This window comes from Hemitrygon akajei, chromosome 17 (genome assembly GCF_048418815.1).
Source record: "Hemitrygon akajei chromosome 17, sHemAka1.3, whole genome shotgun sequence".
NCBI lineage: Eukaryota > Metazoa > Chordata > Chondrichthyes > Myliobatiformes > Dasyatidae > Hemitrygon > Hemitrygon akajei.
Window position 1 is genome coordinate 25978675 of NC_133140.1, and position 14540 is coordinate 25993214.

The following is a 14540-nucleotide window of genomic DNA, read 5'->3' on the forward strand; positions in this document are numbered from 1 at the left end:
CAATAAAACAAGAGCAATGTCACATTGCCATTAAAAGATTGCCAAGGCCACACAAAATAAATGCTGTGGTTTTAGGAAAAGTGTTTAAAAGAAGCTGTTAAATGATGTTTTCTTCCCCTCAGATTGTCACAATGAACAATTTGTTAATGGAGGGTACTTAAAATGTGATGTGATACTTAAAAATCATCACACTGAGCCAGTCCCTGAGAAGCAGTTCCATTTAAAAAATGGCCTTAAATGCGGGAAAACTGTTCGATGCTTGGATCCAAGCCTTTCGATTTTTTGCTTCAGTTGGCTGATCTGCTCTTTTGTTGTGGCGCTCTTTAGAAATAGCAGTCTGCAGAGAATCTCCAAAATTTCTCTGTGCTGTGGAAGGTTGTGCTGGTCTGCATGGCCACTGCTGCACTGCCGAGTCTTGTCTGGACCACCGGGATTTCATTCAGACTCTACAGAGTCTGAACGGTACTCAGCCGGAGGTCCTGCAGCCCGCACGGAGTGGACAGCGCTCACTGATAAAGCAGACAGATAATCCATCGATGGGAAGGATTGGACAGAGAGCACTGAACTCCGAATAGCAGCAGCGAGAGCTGTGGAATGGAACAAACAAGTGGAATTAAAGATTCAAAGTACGTATAAATAATACAAACTTAAGAATTGTCTGCTTGCAGGCAGCCACACAGCAAGAAACCTGAAAGAACCCAATTTAATAAAAGTAAAGACCAACCACCAAATGTGCAGAGAAAAAAATAACACAAATCATGCAAACAATGGAAGTGAGCAACAGCAGCAGCATTCTGAACCAAACCGAGTCCCGAGATCCAAATCTCCAGAGCAGCCCGGATAGGCCCAAAGCCTCAGAGTTCAGCTCATCATATTAGTGGGGTAAATCACCGCAAAGTTCGCAGACACAACTGAGGTACTACAGAAATCTTGCACTAAAGCTGTGCTTGTTCTGATATAGTATATGGCTGAAAAGCTCAAGGATGTCGACATGACAGCTTTAACCTTCAGGATTTGGCATGATTATGCTCAGGTCAAGATTGAGTACATGGGTCATATGTTCATGCCTCTGCCCACCTGGGCCCTCCACCCCACCTAATCCCCCATGCCTTATTTCTCAAAAAAGGTCCATGCCTGCAAGATTCCCACTATCTTTCTTCCTTGAAGCTCGTCTCAGATTACTTAAAGGCTCCAAAAGAATCCACAATGCAGGGTACAAGTGGAGAAGATGCAGGAGATGAGACAACGAGAAAGTAAAACAGAACACAAAACTGAAACATCGGGGTAACCATGAAAAAAATATGTTCCATAAAACAAGAGAAAGATATTAAATAAAACACAAGGTGTCAGGCCCCGATGCTGAACCTGGCAAGATACTGAAAACCTATGTCAGCCAACTGACTGGAGTGTTCAAGGACATCTTCAAACCTCTCATTGCTACAGTCAGCCACAGGCTTAAATAGGGCATTAATCGTACTGGCGTCCAGGAAGAGCAGGGTGAGTTGCCTCAATGACTACTGCATGGTAGCACTCACGTCTGCTGTGATGAAGTGCTTTGAAAGATTGGTCATGGCTAGAGATAACTCCCGCCTGCACAAGGAGCTGGACCCACTGCAATTTGCCCACCACCACAACAGATCTACAGCAGATGCAACTGCACTGGCTCTCCCACTCGACCTTAGGCCACCTGGACAACAGGAATACCAACAACAGAAAGCTGTCTATTGATTACAGCTCAGCATTCAGCATCATCTCCCTCTCAATACTAATCAACAAACTTCAAAACCTGATCTTCTGCACCTCTCTCAGCAACTGGATTCCTGACTTCCTCATCAGGAAACTACTGTGGTCCTCCCCACAGATCTCCCACCTGGTACTTATCCATGCGAGCGTAATTGCTACACATGCCCCTATACCTCCTCTCTTACCACCATTCAGGACCCCAAACAGTCCTTCCAGGTGAGGCAACACTTCACTTGTGAGTCTGCTGGTCATCAATTGCATCCGGTGTTCCTGGTACGGCCTCCTCTACATCGGCGAGACCCGACGCAGATTGGGGGACCGCTTCGTCGAGCACCAACGCTCCGTCTGCCACAACAGACAGGATCTCCCGGTTGCCACCCACTTCAAATCTGCTTCACATTCCCATTCGGATATGTCCATACATGGCCTCCTCTACTGCCATGATGACGCCAAACTCAGGTTGGAGGAACAACACCTCATATACGGTCTCCAACCCTTTGGTATGAACATCGAATTCTCCAACTTCCGGTAATTCCCTCCCTCTCCCTTTCTCCATCCCACTTTCACTCTGCCTCCTCTTCCAGCTGCCTATCACCTCTCTCATGATTCTGCCTTCTTCTACTACCCATAGTGCTTTCCCCTTACATTCCTTCTTCACCTCTCCTGCCTATCCCCTACCTGCTTCCCCTACCCCACCCCTTGATCATTCCTCTGATTGGTTTTTCCACCTGGCACCTTCCACCCTCCCCCCAACTTCCTTATAGGGCGCCTGCCCCCTCTTTCTTCAGTCCTGAAAGTCAGTCTCGGCCCGAAACGTTGACTGCTCATTTCAATGGATGCTGCCCGACCTGCTGAGTTCATCCAGCTTATTCGTAAGTGGTGCTGAATGGTTGTAAGAACCCCATGCTCAACCCACTGCTCTACTCTCAGCACTCATGACTGTGTGACCAGGCAGAGCTCCAATACCATCCTTAAATTTGCTAATGACACCGCTGTTGTTGGCCGAGTCTCAGATGGCAACAGGGAGGTGTACAAGAGTGAGATGGATCAGCTGATCGAGTGAGTCACAATAACAACTTTGCCCTCAATGTCAGTGAGACCAAGGAAGTGATTACGGACCTCAGGACAGTGAAAGGGAGAACAAACACCGGTGCTCATCGAGGGACCAGCAGTGGAAAGGGTGAACAGCTTCCAGCACTGTGGTGTCAGTATTGCAGAGGATCTATCCTGGACCCAAAGTTAATGAAGAAAGCACACCAGCCATCATGCTTCATTAGGAATTTGAGAAGATTAGGAATGTTACCAAAGACTCTGGCAAATTACTAGTGACAGCATTCTGACTCGTTGCATTACCGTCTGGTGTGGAGGCTCCAATGTACTCAAAGAGGCTGCAGAGGGCTGTTAGACTCAGTCAGCTCCACAGGCACAACTCTGCCCACCATTTCAAACGGTGCGGTCAGCATCCATCACTAATGAGCCTCCTTATCCAGGACATGCACTTTTCTCATTGCTGCCAGCACATTCAACATTTTAGTAACAGCTGCTTCCCCTCCACCATCAAATTTCTGAACGGTCCTCACTATTCCTCTTTTGCACTTTTTATTAGTGTAACTAGTAACAATTTTATGTCTTGCAACTGCACTGCTACCACAAAAGAATGTGTTTTATGACATACATCAGTGATAACAAACTTCTTTCTGAACATTGACAAATATTACATCATTGAAAAATGACATGCAAAACTGCATTCTGTAGTAATCATTTGCAGACTATTTTACAAACCTGCTTGACTATTTATTAAGTTGTACGACAAAGCCTATTATCTGTCATAATGGAAAAGCACACAACGTCAGCGATGAGACTGGACCTTAGAAACTGTAAATCAGCACCCAATTCAAGGCTGCCTGCTTCGTTTGTTCATTGATCGGGTAGAAAATGAGTGACTGACTTGCCATCATCCACCTGATGCTATAGTGAAAACCAAATAACTGCAGCCCCGATAGTCACAGATTACACCGCTGACAGCCTTGATGCTGATTGTCTGGTTTTCCCCATCTCACTTTCAGGTTCTGCTATGAAAATTAGTTTGCAGTGCAGGAACTGATTTATCCCAATCAACTCTGCCCTTCACTGGTGAACCTATAATAGTACCATAACAGTACTTTAGAGTTTTGTCACTAAACGGGAACAGAAAATGACTGAACTCAGAGCTCTCGTCTGGAGACAGGACAGACTGCAGATGCTGTAATCCAAAGCAAAAGACAAACTGCTGGAGGAATTCAGCAGTTCCAGCAGTAGCAGTGGAAGGAGCACACCTCACAAACTACCTGCCTCATCAGTGGAAAAGTTCATTGGCCACCTCCAAAGCCACAGAAGTGCAGAGGAAGAAACTCATCCTCATAAGGACAATCCTAATTCCATCTGTGAGATCCTTGTCCAATCTCTATTCACTACAGCAGATCTGCAACATCTTAGTACTGCCGCCTCCTTCCTGTTCAAACTACTTCCCTCACCCTGGCCTGGCACAGCACTCCTCACCTCATATTGAGGATCCTTAAAGGATGAGGTGGAAACGTTTAGCCATTTAGCATCTGATCTGGTTAAATTGGATGCAGAATTATTTCACCCTCTGTGTAGCTACCAAAACTTGTCACTACTCCAAAAATCATTCTGCGGTGTATGGATAACCTCAACTGTTTTCATCCTGTGTAAATTGTCTTATTATACCCCTCTTAACTATCTCTTTCATCCTCAACTGCAAAAAGAGCTTAAAGACATCTCCCACTCTGAACCTGGTGGTGTGGGAGCCCAGCGCACCTCCCACTCTGAACCTGGTGGTGTGGGACCCCAGCGCACCTCCCACCCTGAACCTGGTGGTGTGGGACCCCAGCGCACCTCCCACTCTGACCCTGGTGGTGTGGGAGCCCAGCGCACCTCCCACTCTGACCCTGGTGGTGTGGGAGCCCAGCGCACCTCCCACTCCGACCCTGGTGGTGTGGGACCCCAGTGCACCTCCCACTCTGACCCTGGTGGTGTGGGACCCCAGAGCACCTCCCACTGAACCTGGTGGTGTGGGACTCCAGTGCATCTCCCACTCTGAACCTGGTGGTGTGGGAGACCAGTGCACCTCCCACTCTGAACCTGATGGTGTGGGACCCCAGTGCACCTCCCACCCTGACCCTGGTGGTGTGGGACCCCAGAGCACCTCCCACTCTGAACCTGGTGGTGTGGGAGCCCAGCGCATCTCCCACTCTGAAACTGGTGGTGTGCGACCCCAGCGCACCTCCCACTCTGACCCTGGTGGTGTGGGACCCCAGCGCACCTCCCACTCTGACCCTGGTGGTGTGGGTCCCCAGCGCACCTCCCACTCTGAATCTGGTGGTGTGGGACCCCAGAGCACCTCCCACACTGAACCTGGTGGTGTGGGACCCCAGCGCATCTCCCACTCTGACCCTGGTGGTGTGGGTCCCCAGTGAATCTCCCACCCTGACCCTGGTGGTGTGGGACCCCAGAGCAACTCCCACTCTGAACCTGGTGGTGTGGGAGCCCAGCGCATCTCCCACTCTGACCCTGGTGGTGTGGAACCCCAGCGCACCTCCCACTCTGACCCTGGTGGTGTGGGTCCCCAGCACACCTCCCACTCTGAACCTGGTGGAGTGGGACCCCAGCGCATCTCCCACTCTGACCCTGGTGGTGTGGGTCCCCAGTGCATCTCCCACTCTGAACCTGGTGGTGTGGGACCCCAGCGCACCTCCCACTCTGACCCTGGTGGTGTGGGAGCCCAGTGCACCTCCCACTCTGAACCTAGTGGTGTGGGACCCCAGCGCACCTCCCACTGAACCTGGTGGTGTGGGACCAAAGCTCACCTCCCACTCTGAACCTGGTGGTGTGGGAGCCCAGCGCACCTCCCACTCTGACCCTGGTGGTGTGGGACCCCAGTGCACCTCCCACTCTGAACCTGGTGGTGTGGGAGACCAGTGCACCTCCCACTCTGAACCTGGTGGTGTGGGACCCCAGTGCACCTCCCACCCTGACCCTGGTGGTGTGGGACCCCAGAGCACCTCCCACTCTGAACCTGGTGGTGTGGGAGCCCAGCGCATCTCCCACTCTGAAACTGGTGGTGTGGGACACCAGCGCACCTCCCACTCTGACCCTGGTGGTGTGGGACCCCAGCGCACCTCCCACTCTGACCCTGGTGGTGTGGGTCCCCAGCGCACCTCCCACTCTGAACCTGGTGGAGTGGGAGCCCAGCGCATCTCCCACTCTGTCCCTGGTGGTGTGGGACCCCAGTGCACCACCCACTCTGACCCTGGTGGTGTGGGACCCCAGTGCACCTCCCACTCTGACCTCGGTGGTGTGGGACCCCAGTGCACCTCCCACTCTGAACCTGGGTGGTGTGGGACCCCAGTGCACCTCCCACTCTGAACCTGGGTGGTGTGGGATCCCAGTGCACCTCCCACTCTGAACCTGGTGGTGTGGGAGCTCAGCGCACCTCCCACTCTGAACCTGGTGGTGTGGGACCCCAGTGCACCTCCCACTCTGAACCTGGTGGTGTGGGAACCCAGTGCACCTCCCACTGAACCTGGTGGTGTGGGACCCCAGTGCACCTCCCACCCTGACCCTGGTGGTGTGGGACCCCAGAGCACCTCCCACTCTGAACCTGGTGGTGTGGGACCCCAGTGCACCTCCCACTCTGAACCTGGTGGTGTGGGACCCCAGAGCACCTCCCACTCTGAACCTGGTGGTGTGGGACCCCAGTGCACCTCCCACTCTGAACCTGGTGGTGTGGGATCCAAGAGCACCTCCCACTCTGAACCTGGTGGTGTGGGAGCCCAGCGCATCTCCCACTCTGACCCGGGTGGTGTGGGACCCCAGCGCACCTCCCACTCTGACCCGGGTGGTGTGGGACCCCAGCGCACCTCCCACTCTAAACCTGGTGGTGTGGGACCCCAGCGCACCTCCCACTCTGAACCTGTTGGAGTGGGACCCCAGCGCATCTCCCACTCTGACCATGGTGGTGTGGGTCCCCAGTGCATCTCCCACTCTGAACCCGGTGGTGTGGGACCCCAGCGCACCTCGCACTCTGACCCTGGTGGTGTGGGAGCCCAGTGCACCTCCCACTCTGAACCTGGTGGTGTGGGAGCTCAGTGCACCTCCCACTCTGAACCTGGTGGTGTGGGTCCCCAGTGCACCTCCCACTCTGACCCTGGTGGTGTGGGACCCCAGTGCACCTCCCACTCTGAACGTGGTGGTGTGGGAGCTCAGTGCATCTCCCACTCTGAACCTGGTGGTGTGGGTCCCCAGTGCACCTCCCACTCTGAACCTGGTGGTGTGGGTCCCCAGTGCACCTCCCACTCTGAACCTGGTGGTGTGGGACCCCAGTGCACCTCCCACTCTGAACCTGGGTGGTGTGGGACCCCAGTGCATCTCCCACTCTGAACCTGGGTGCTGTGGGACCCCAGTGCAACTCCCACTCTGAACCTGGTGGTGTGGGACCCCAGTGCACCTCCCACTCTGAACCTGGTTGGTGTGGGAGCCCAGTGCACCTCCCACTCTGAACCTGGTGGTGTGGGACCCCAGTGCACCTCCCACCCTGACCCTGGTGGTGTGGGACCCCAGAGCACCTCCCACTCTGAACCTGGTGGTGTGGGAGCCCAGCGCATCTCCCACTCTGAAACTGGTGGTGTGGGAGCCCAGCGCACCTCCCACTCTGACCCTAGTGGTGTGGGACCCCAGCGCACCTCCCACTCTGACCCTGGTGGTGTGGGTCCCCAGCGCACCTCCCACTCTGAATCTGGTGGTGTGGGACCCCAGCACACCTCCCACTCTGAACCTGGTGGAGTGGGAGCCCAGCGCACCTCCCACTCTGTCCCTGGTGGTGTGGGACCCCAGCGCACCTCCCACTCTGACCCTGGTGGTGTGGGTCCCCAGCGCACCTCCCACTCTGAATCTGGTGGTGTGGGACCCCAGCACACCTCCCACTCTGAACCTGGTGGAGTGGGAGCCCAGCGCATCTCCCACTCTGTCCCTGGTGGTGTGGGACCCCAGCGCACCTCCCACTCTGACCCTGGTGGTGTGGGACCCCAACGCACCTCCCACTGAACCTGGTGGTGTGGGACCCCAGTGCACCTCCCACCCTGACCCTGGTGGTGTGGGACCCCAGTGCACCTCCCACCCTGACCCTGGTGGTGTGGGACCCCAGTGCACCTCCCACCCTGACCCTGGTGGTGTGGGACCCCAGTGCACCTCCCACCCTGACCCTGGTGGTGTGGGACCCCAGAGCACCTCCCACTCTGAACCTGGTGGTGTGGGAGCCCAGCGCATCTCCCACTCTGACCCTGGTGGTGTGGGACCCCAGCGCACCTCCCACTCTGACCCTGGTGGTGTGGGTCCCAAGCACACCTCCCACTCTGAACCTGGTGGTGTGGGACCCCAGCGCACCTCCCACTCTGAACCTGGTGGAATGGGACCCCAGCGCATCTCCAACTCTGACCCTGGTGGTGTGGGTCCCCAGTGCATCTCCCACTCTGAACCTGGTGGTGTGGGACCCCAGCGCACCTCGCACTCTGACCCTGGTGGTGTGGGAGCCCAGTGCTCCTCCCACTCTGAACCTAGTGGTGTGGGACCCCAGCGCACCTCCCACTGAACCTGGTGGTGTGGGACCAAAGCTCACCTCCCACTCTGAACCTGGTGGTGTGGGAGCCCAGTGCACCTCCCACTCTGACCCTGGTGGTGTGGGACCCCAGTGCACCTCCCACTCTGAACCTGGTGGTGTGGGACCCCAGTGCACCTCCCACTGAACCTGGTGGTGTGGGACCCCAGCGCACCTCCCACTCTGAACCTGGTGGTGTGGGAGACCAGTGCACCTCCCAATCTGAACCTGGTGGTGTGGGACCCCAGTGCACCTCCCACCCTGACCCTGGTGGTGTGGGACCCCAGAGCACCTCCCACTCTGACCCTGGTGGTGTGGGACCCCAGCACACCTCCCACTCTTACCCTGGTGGTGTGGGTCCCCAGCACACCTCCCACTCTGAACCTGGTGGTGTGGGACCCCAGCTCACCTCCCACTCTGAACCTGGTGGAGTGGGAGCCCAGCGCATCTCCCACTCTGACCCTGGTGGTGTGGGACCCCAGTGCACCTCCCACTCTGAACCTGGGTGATGTGGGACCCCAGCGCACCTCCCACTCTGAACCTGGGTGGTGTGGGACCCCAGCGCACCTCCCACTCTGAACCTGGTGGTGTGGGACCCCAGCGCACCTCCCACCCTGAACCTGGTGGTGTGGGACCCCAGCGCACCTCCCACTCTGACCCTGGTGGTGTGGGAGCCCAGCGCACCTCCCACTCTGACCCTGGTGGTGTGGGATCCCAGCGCACCTCCCACTCCGACCCTGGTGGTGTGGGACCCCAGTGCACCTCCCACTCTGACCCTGGTGGTGTGGGACCCCAGAGCACCTCCCACTGAACCTGGTGGTGTGGGACTCCAGTGCATCTCCCACTCTGAACCTGGTGGTGTGGGAGACCAGTGCACCTCCCACTCTGAACCTGGTGGTGTGGGACCCCAGTGCACCTCCCACCCTGACCGTGGTGGTGTGGGACCCCAGAGCACCTCCCACTCTGAACCTGGTGGTGTGGGAGCCCAGCGCATCTCCCACTCTGAAACTGGTGGTGTGCGACCCCAGCGCACCTCCCACTCTGACCCTGGTGGTGTGGGACCCCAGCGCACCTCCCACTCTGACCCTGGTGGTGTGGGTCCCCAGCGCACCTCCCACTCTGAATCTGGTGGTGTGGGACCCCAGAGCACCTCCCACACTGAACCTGGTGGTGTGGGACCCCAGCGCATCTCCCACTCTGACCCTGGTGGTGTGGGTCCCCAGTGCATCTCCCACCCTGACCCTGGTGGTGTGGGACCCCAGAGCAACTCCCACTCTGAACCTGGTGGTGTGGGAGCCCAGCGCATCTCCCACTCTGACCCTGGTGGTGTGGAACCCCAGCGCACCTCCCACTCTGACCCTGGTGGTGTGGGTCCCCAGCACACCTCCCACTCTGAACCTGGTGGAGTGGGACCCCAGTGCACCTCCCACTCTGAACCTGGGTGGTGTGGGACCCCAGTGCACCTCCCACTCTGAACCTGGGTGGAGTGGGACCCCAGTGCACCTCCCACTCTGAACCTGGTGGTGTGGGAGCTCAGCGCACCTCCCACTCTGAACCTGGTGGTGTGGGACCCCAGTGCACCTCCCACTCTGAACCTGGTGGTGTGGGAGCCCAGTGCACCTCCCACTCTGAACCTGGGTGGTGTGGGAGCCCAGTGCATCTCCCACTCTGAACCTGGTGGTGTGGGACCCCAACGCACCTCCCACTGAACCTGGTGGTGTGGGACCCCAGTGCACCTCCCACCATGACCCTGGTGGTGTGGGACCCCAGCGCACCTCCCACTCTGACCCTGGTGGTGTGGGTCCCCAGCGCACCTCCCACTCTGAATCTGGTGGTGTGGGACCCCAGCACACCTCCCAATCTGAACCTGGTGGAGTGGGAGCCCAGCGCATCTCCCACTCTGTCCCTGGTGGTGTGGGACCCCAGCGCACCTCCCACTCTGACCCTGGTGGTGTGGGACCCCAACGCACCTCCCACTGAACCTGGTGGTGTGGGACCCCAGTGCACCTCCCACCCTGACCCTGGTGGTGTGGGACCCCAGTGCACCTCCCACCCTGACCCTGGTGGTGTGGGACCCCAGTGCACCTCCCACCCTGACCCTGGTGGTGTGGGACCCCAGAGCACCTCCGACTCTGAACCTGGTGGTGTGGGAGCCCAGCGCATCTCCCACTCTGACCCTGGTGGTGTGGGACCCCAGCGCACCTCCCACTCTGACCCTGGTGGTGTGGGTCCCAAGCACACCTCCCACTCTGAACCTGGTGGTGTGGGACCCCAGCGCACCTCCCACTCTGAACCTGGTGGAATGGGACCCCAGCGCATCTCCAACTCTGACCCTGGTGGTGTGGGTCCCCAGTGCATCTCCCACTCTGAACCTGGTGGTGTGGGACCCCAGCGCACCTCGCACTCTGACCCTGGTGGTGTGGGAGCCCAGTGCTCCTCCCACTCTGAACCTAGTGGTGTGGGACCCCAGCGCACCTCCCACTGAACCTGGTGGTGTGGGACCAAAGCTCACCTCCCACTCTGAACCTGGTGGTGTGGGAGCCCAGTGCACCTCCCACTCTGACCCTGGTGGTGTGGGACCCCAGTGCACCTCCCACTCTGAACCTGGTGGTGTGGGACCCCAGTGCACCTCCCACTGAACCTGGTGGTGTGGGACCCCAGCGCACCTCCCACTCTGAACCTGGTGGTGTGGGAGACCAGTGCACCTCCCAATCTGAACCTGGTGGTGTGGGACCCCAGTGCACCTCCCACCCTGACCCTGGTGGTGTGGGACCCCAGAGCACCTCCCACTCTGACCCTGGTGGTGTGGGAACCCAGCGCACCTCCCACTCTTACCCTGGTGGTGTGGGTCCCCAGCGCACCTCGCACTCTGACCCTGGTGGTGTGGGAGCCCAGTGCTCCTCCCACTCTGAACCTAGTGGTGTGGGACCCCAGCGCACCTCCCACTGAACCTGGTGGTGTGGGACCAAAGCTCACCTCCCACTCTGAACCTGGTGGTGTGGGAGCCCAGTGCACCTCCCACTCTGACCCTGGTGGTGTGGGACCCCAGTGCACCTCCCACTCTGAACCTGGTGGTGTGGGACCCCAGTGCACCTCCCACTGAACCTGGTGGTGTGGGACCCCAGCGCACCTCCCACTCTGAACCTGGTGGTGTGGGAGATCAGTGCACCTCCCAATCTGAACCTGGTGGTGTGGGACCCCAGTGCACCTCCCACCCTGACCCTGGTGGTGTGGGACCCCAGAGCACCTCCCACTCTGACCCTGGTGGTGTGGGACCCCAGCGCACCTCCCACTCTTACCCAGGTGGTGTGGGTCCCCAGCACACCTCCCACTCTGAACCTGGTGGTGTGGGACCCCAGCTCACCTCCCACTCTGAACCTGGTGGAGTGGGAGCCCAGCGCATCTCCCACTCTGACCCTGGTGGTGTGGGACCCCAGTGCACCTCCCACTCTGAACCTGGGTGATGTGGGACCCCAGCGCACCTCCCACTCTGAACCTGGGTGGTGTGGGACCCCAGCGCACCTCCCACTCTGAACCTGGTGGTGTGGTAGACCAGTGCACCTCCCACTCTGACCCTGGTGGTGTGGGACCCCAGTGCACCTCCCACTCTGACCTCGGTGGTGTGGGACCCCAGTGCACCTCCCACTCTGAACCTGGGTGGTGTGGGACCCCAGTGCACCTCCCACTCTGAACCTGGGTGGTGTGGGACCCCAGTGCACCTCCCACTCTGAACCTGGGTGGTGTGGGACCCCAGTGCACCTCCCACTCTGAACCTGGGTGGAGTGGGACCCCAGTGCACCTCCCACTCTGAACCTGGTGGTGTGGGAGCTCAGCGCACCTCCCACTCTGAACCTGGTGGTGTGGGACCCCAGTGCACCTCCCACACTGAACCTGGTGGTGTGGGAGCCCAGGGCACCTCCCACTCTGAACCTGGGTGGTGTGGGAGCCCAGTGCATCTCCCACTCTGAACCTGGTGGTGTGGGACCCCAACGCACCTCCCACTGAACCTGGTGGTGTGGGACCCCAGTGCACCTCCCACCATGACCCTGGTGGTGTGGGACCCCAGAGCACCTCCCACTCTGAACCTGGTGGTGTGGGACCCCAGCGCACCTCCCACTCTGACCCTGGTGGTGTGGGACCCCAACGCACCTCCCACTGAACCTGGTGGTGTGGGACCCCAGTGCACCTCCCACCCTGACCCTGGTGGTGTGGGACCCCAGTGCACCTCCCACCCTGACCCTGGTGGTGTGGGACCCCAGTGCACCTCCCACCCTGACCCTGGTGGTGTGGGACCCCAGAGCACCTCCGACTCTGAACCTGGTGGTGTGGGAGCCCAGCGCATCTCCCACTCTGACCCTGGTGGTGTGGGACCCCAGCGCACCTCCCACTCTGACCCTGGTGGTGTGGGTCCCAAGCACACCTCCCACTCTGAACCTGGTGGTGTGGGACCCCAGCGCACCTCCCACTCTGAACCTGGTGGAATGGGACCCCAGCGCATCTCCAACTCTGACCCTGGTGGTGTGGGTCCCCAGTGCATCTCCCACTCTGAACCTGGTGGTGTGGGACCCCAGCGCACCTCGCACTCTGACCCTGGTGGTGTGGGAGCCCAGTGCTCCTCCCACTCTGAACCTAGTGGTGTGGGACCCCAGCGCACCTCCCACTGAACCTGGTGGTGTGGGACCAAAGCTCACCTCCCACTCTGAACCTGGTGGTGTGGGAGCCCAGTGCACCTCCCACTCTGACCCTGGTGGTGTGGGACCCCAGTGCACCTCCCACTCTGAACCTGGTGGTGTGGGACCCCAGTGCACCTCCCACTGAACCTGGTGGTGTGGGACCCCAGCGCACCTCCCACTCTGAACCTGGTGGTGTGGGAGACCAGTGCACCTCCCAATCTGAACCTGGTGGTGTGGGACCCCAGTGCACCTCCCACCCTGACCCTGGTGGTGTGGGACCCCAGAGCACCTCCCACTCTGACCCTGGTGGTGTGGGAACCCAGCGCACCTCCCACTCTTACGCTGGTGGTGTGGGTCCCCAGCGCACCTCGCACTCTGACCCTGGTGGTGTGGGAGCCCAGTGCTCCTCCCACTCTGAACCTAGTGGTGTGGGACCCCAGCGCACCTCCCACTGAACCTGGTGGTGTGGGACCAAAGCTCACCTCCCACTCTGAACCTGGTGGTGTGGGAGCCCAGTGCACCTCCCACTCTGACCCTGGTGGTGTGGGACCCCAGTGCACCTCCCACTCTGAACCTGGTGGTGTGGGACCCCAGTGCACCTCCCACTGAAACTGGTGGTGTGGGACCCCAGCGCACCTCCCACTCTGAACCTGGTGGTGTGGGAGACCAGTGCACCTCCCAATCTGAACCTGGTGGTGTGGGACCCCAGTGCACCTCCCACCCTGACCCTGGTGGTGTGGGACCCCAGAGCACCTCCCACTCTGACCCTGGTGGTGTGGGACCCCAGCGCACCTCCCACTCTTACCCTGGTGGTGTGGGTCCCCAGCACACCTCCCACTCTGAACCTGGTGGTGTGGGACCCCAGCTCACCTCCCACTCTGAACCTGGTGGAGTGGGAGCCCAGCGCATCTCCCACTCTGACCCTGGTGGTGTGGGACCCCAGTGCACCTCCCACTCTGAACCTGGGTGATGTGGGACCCCAGCGCACCTCCCACTCTGAACCTGGGTGGTGTGGGACCCCAGCGCACCTCCCACTCTGAACCTGGTGGTGTGGTAGACCAGTGCACCTCCCACTCTGACCCTGGTGGTGTGGGACCCCAGTGCACCTCCCACTCTGACCTCGGTGGTGTGGGACCCCAGTGCACCTCCCACTCTGAACCTGGGTGGTGTGGGACCCCAGTGCACCTCCCACTCTGAACCTGGGTGGTGTGGGACCCCAGTGCACCTCCCACTCTGAACCTGGGTGGTGTGGGACCCCAGTGCACCTCCCACTCTGAACCTGGGTGGTGTGGGACCCCAGTGCACCTCCCACTCTGAACCTGGGTGGTGTGGGACCCCAGTGCACCTCCCACTCTGAACCTGGGTGGAGTGGGACCCCAGTGCACCTCCCACTCTGAACCTGGTGGTGTGGGAGCTCAGCGCACCTCCCACTCTGAACCTGGTGGTGTGGGACCCCAGTGCACCTCCCACTC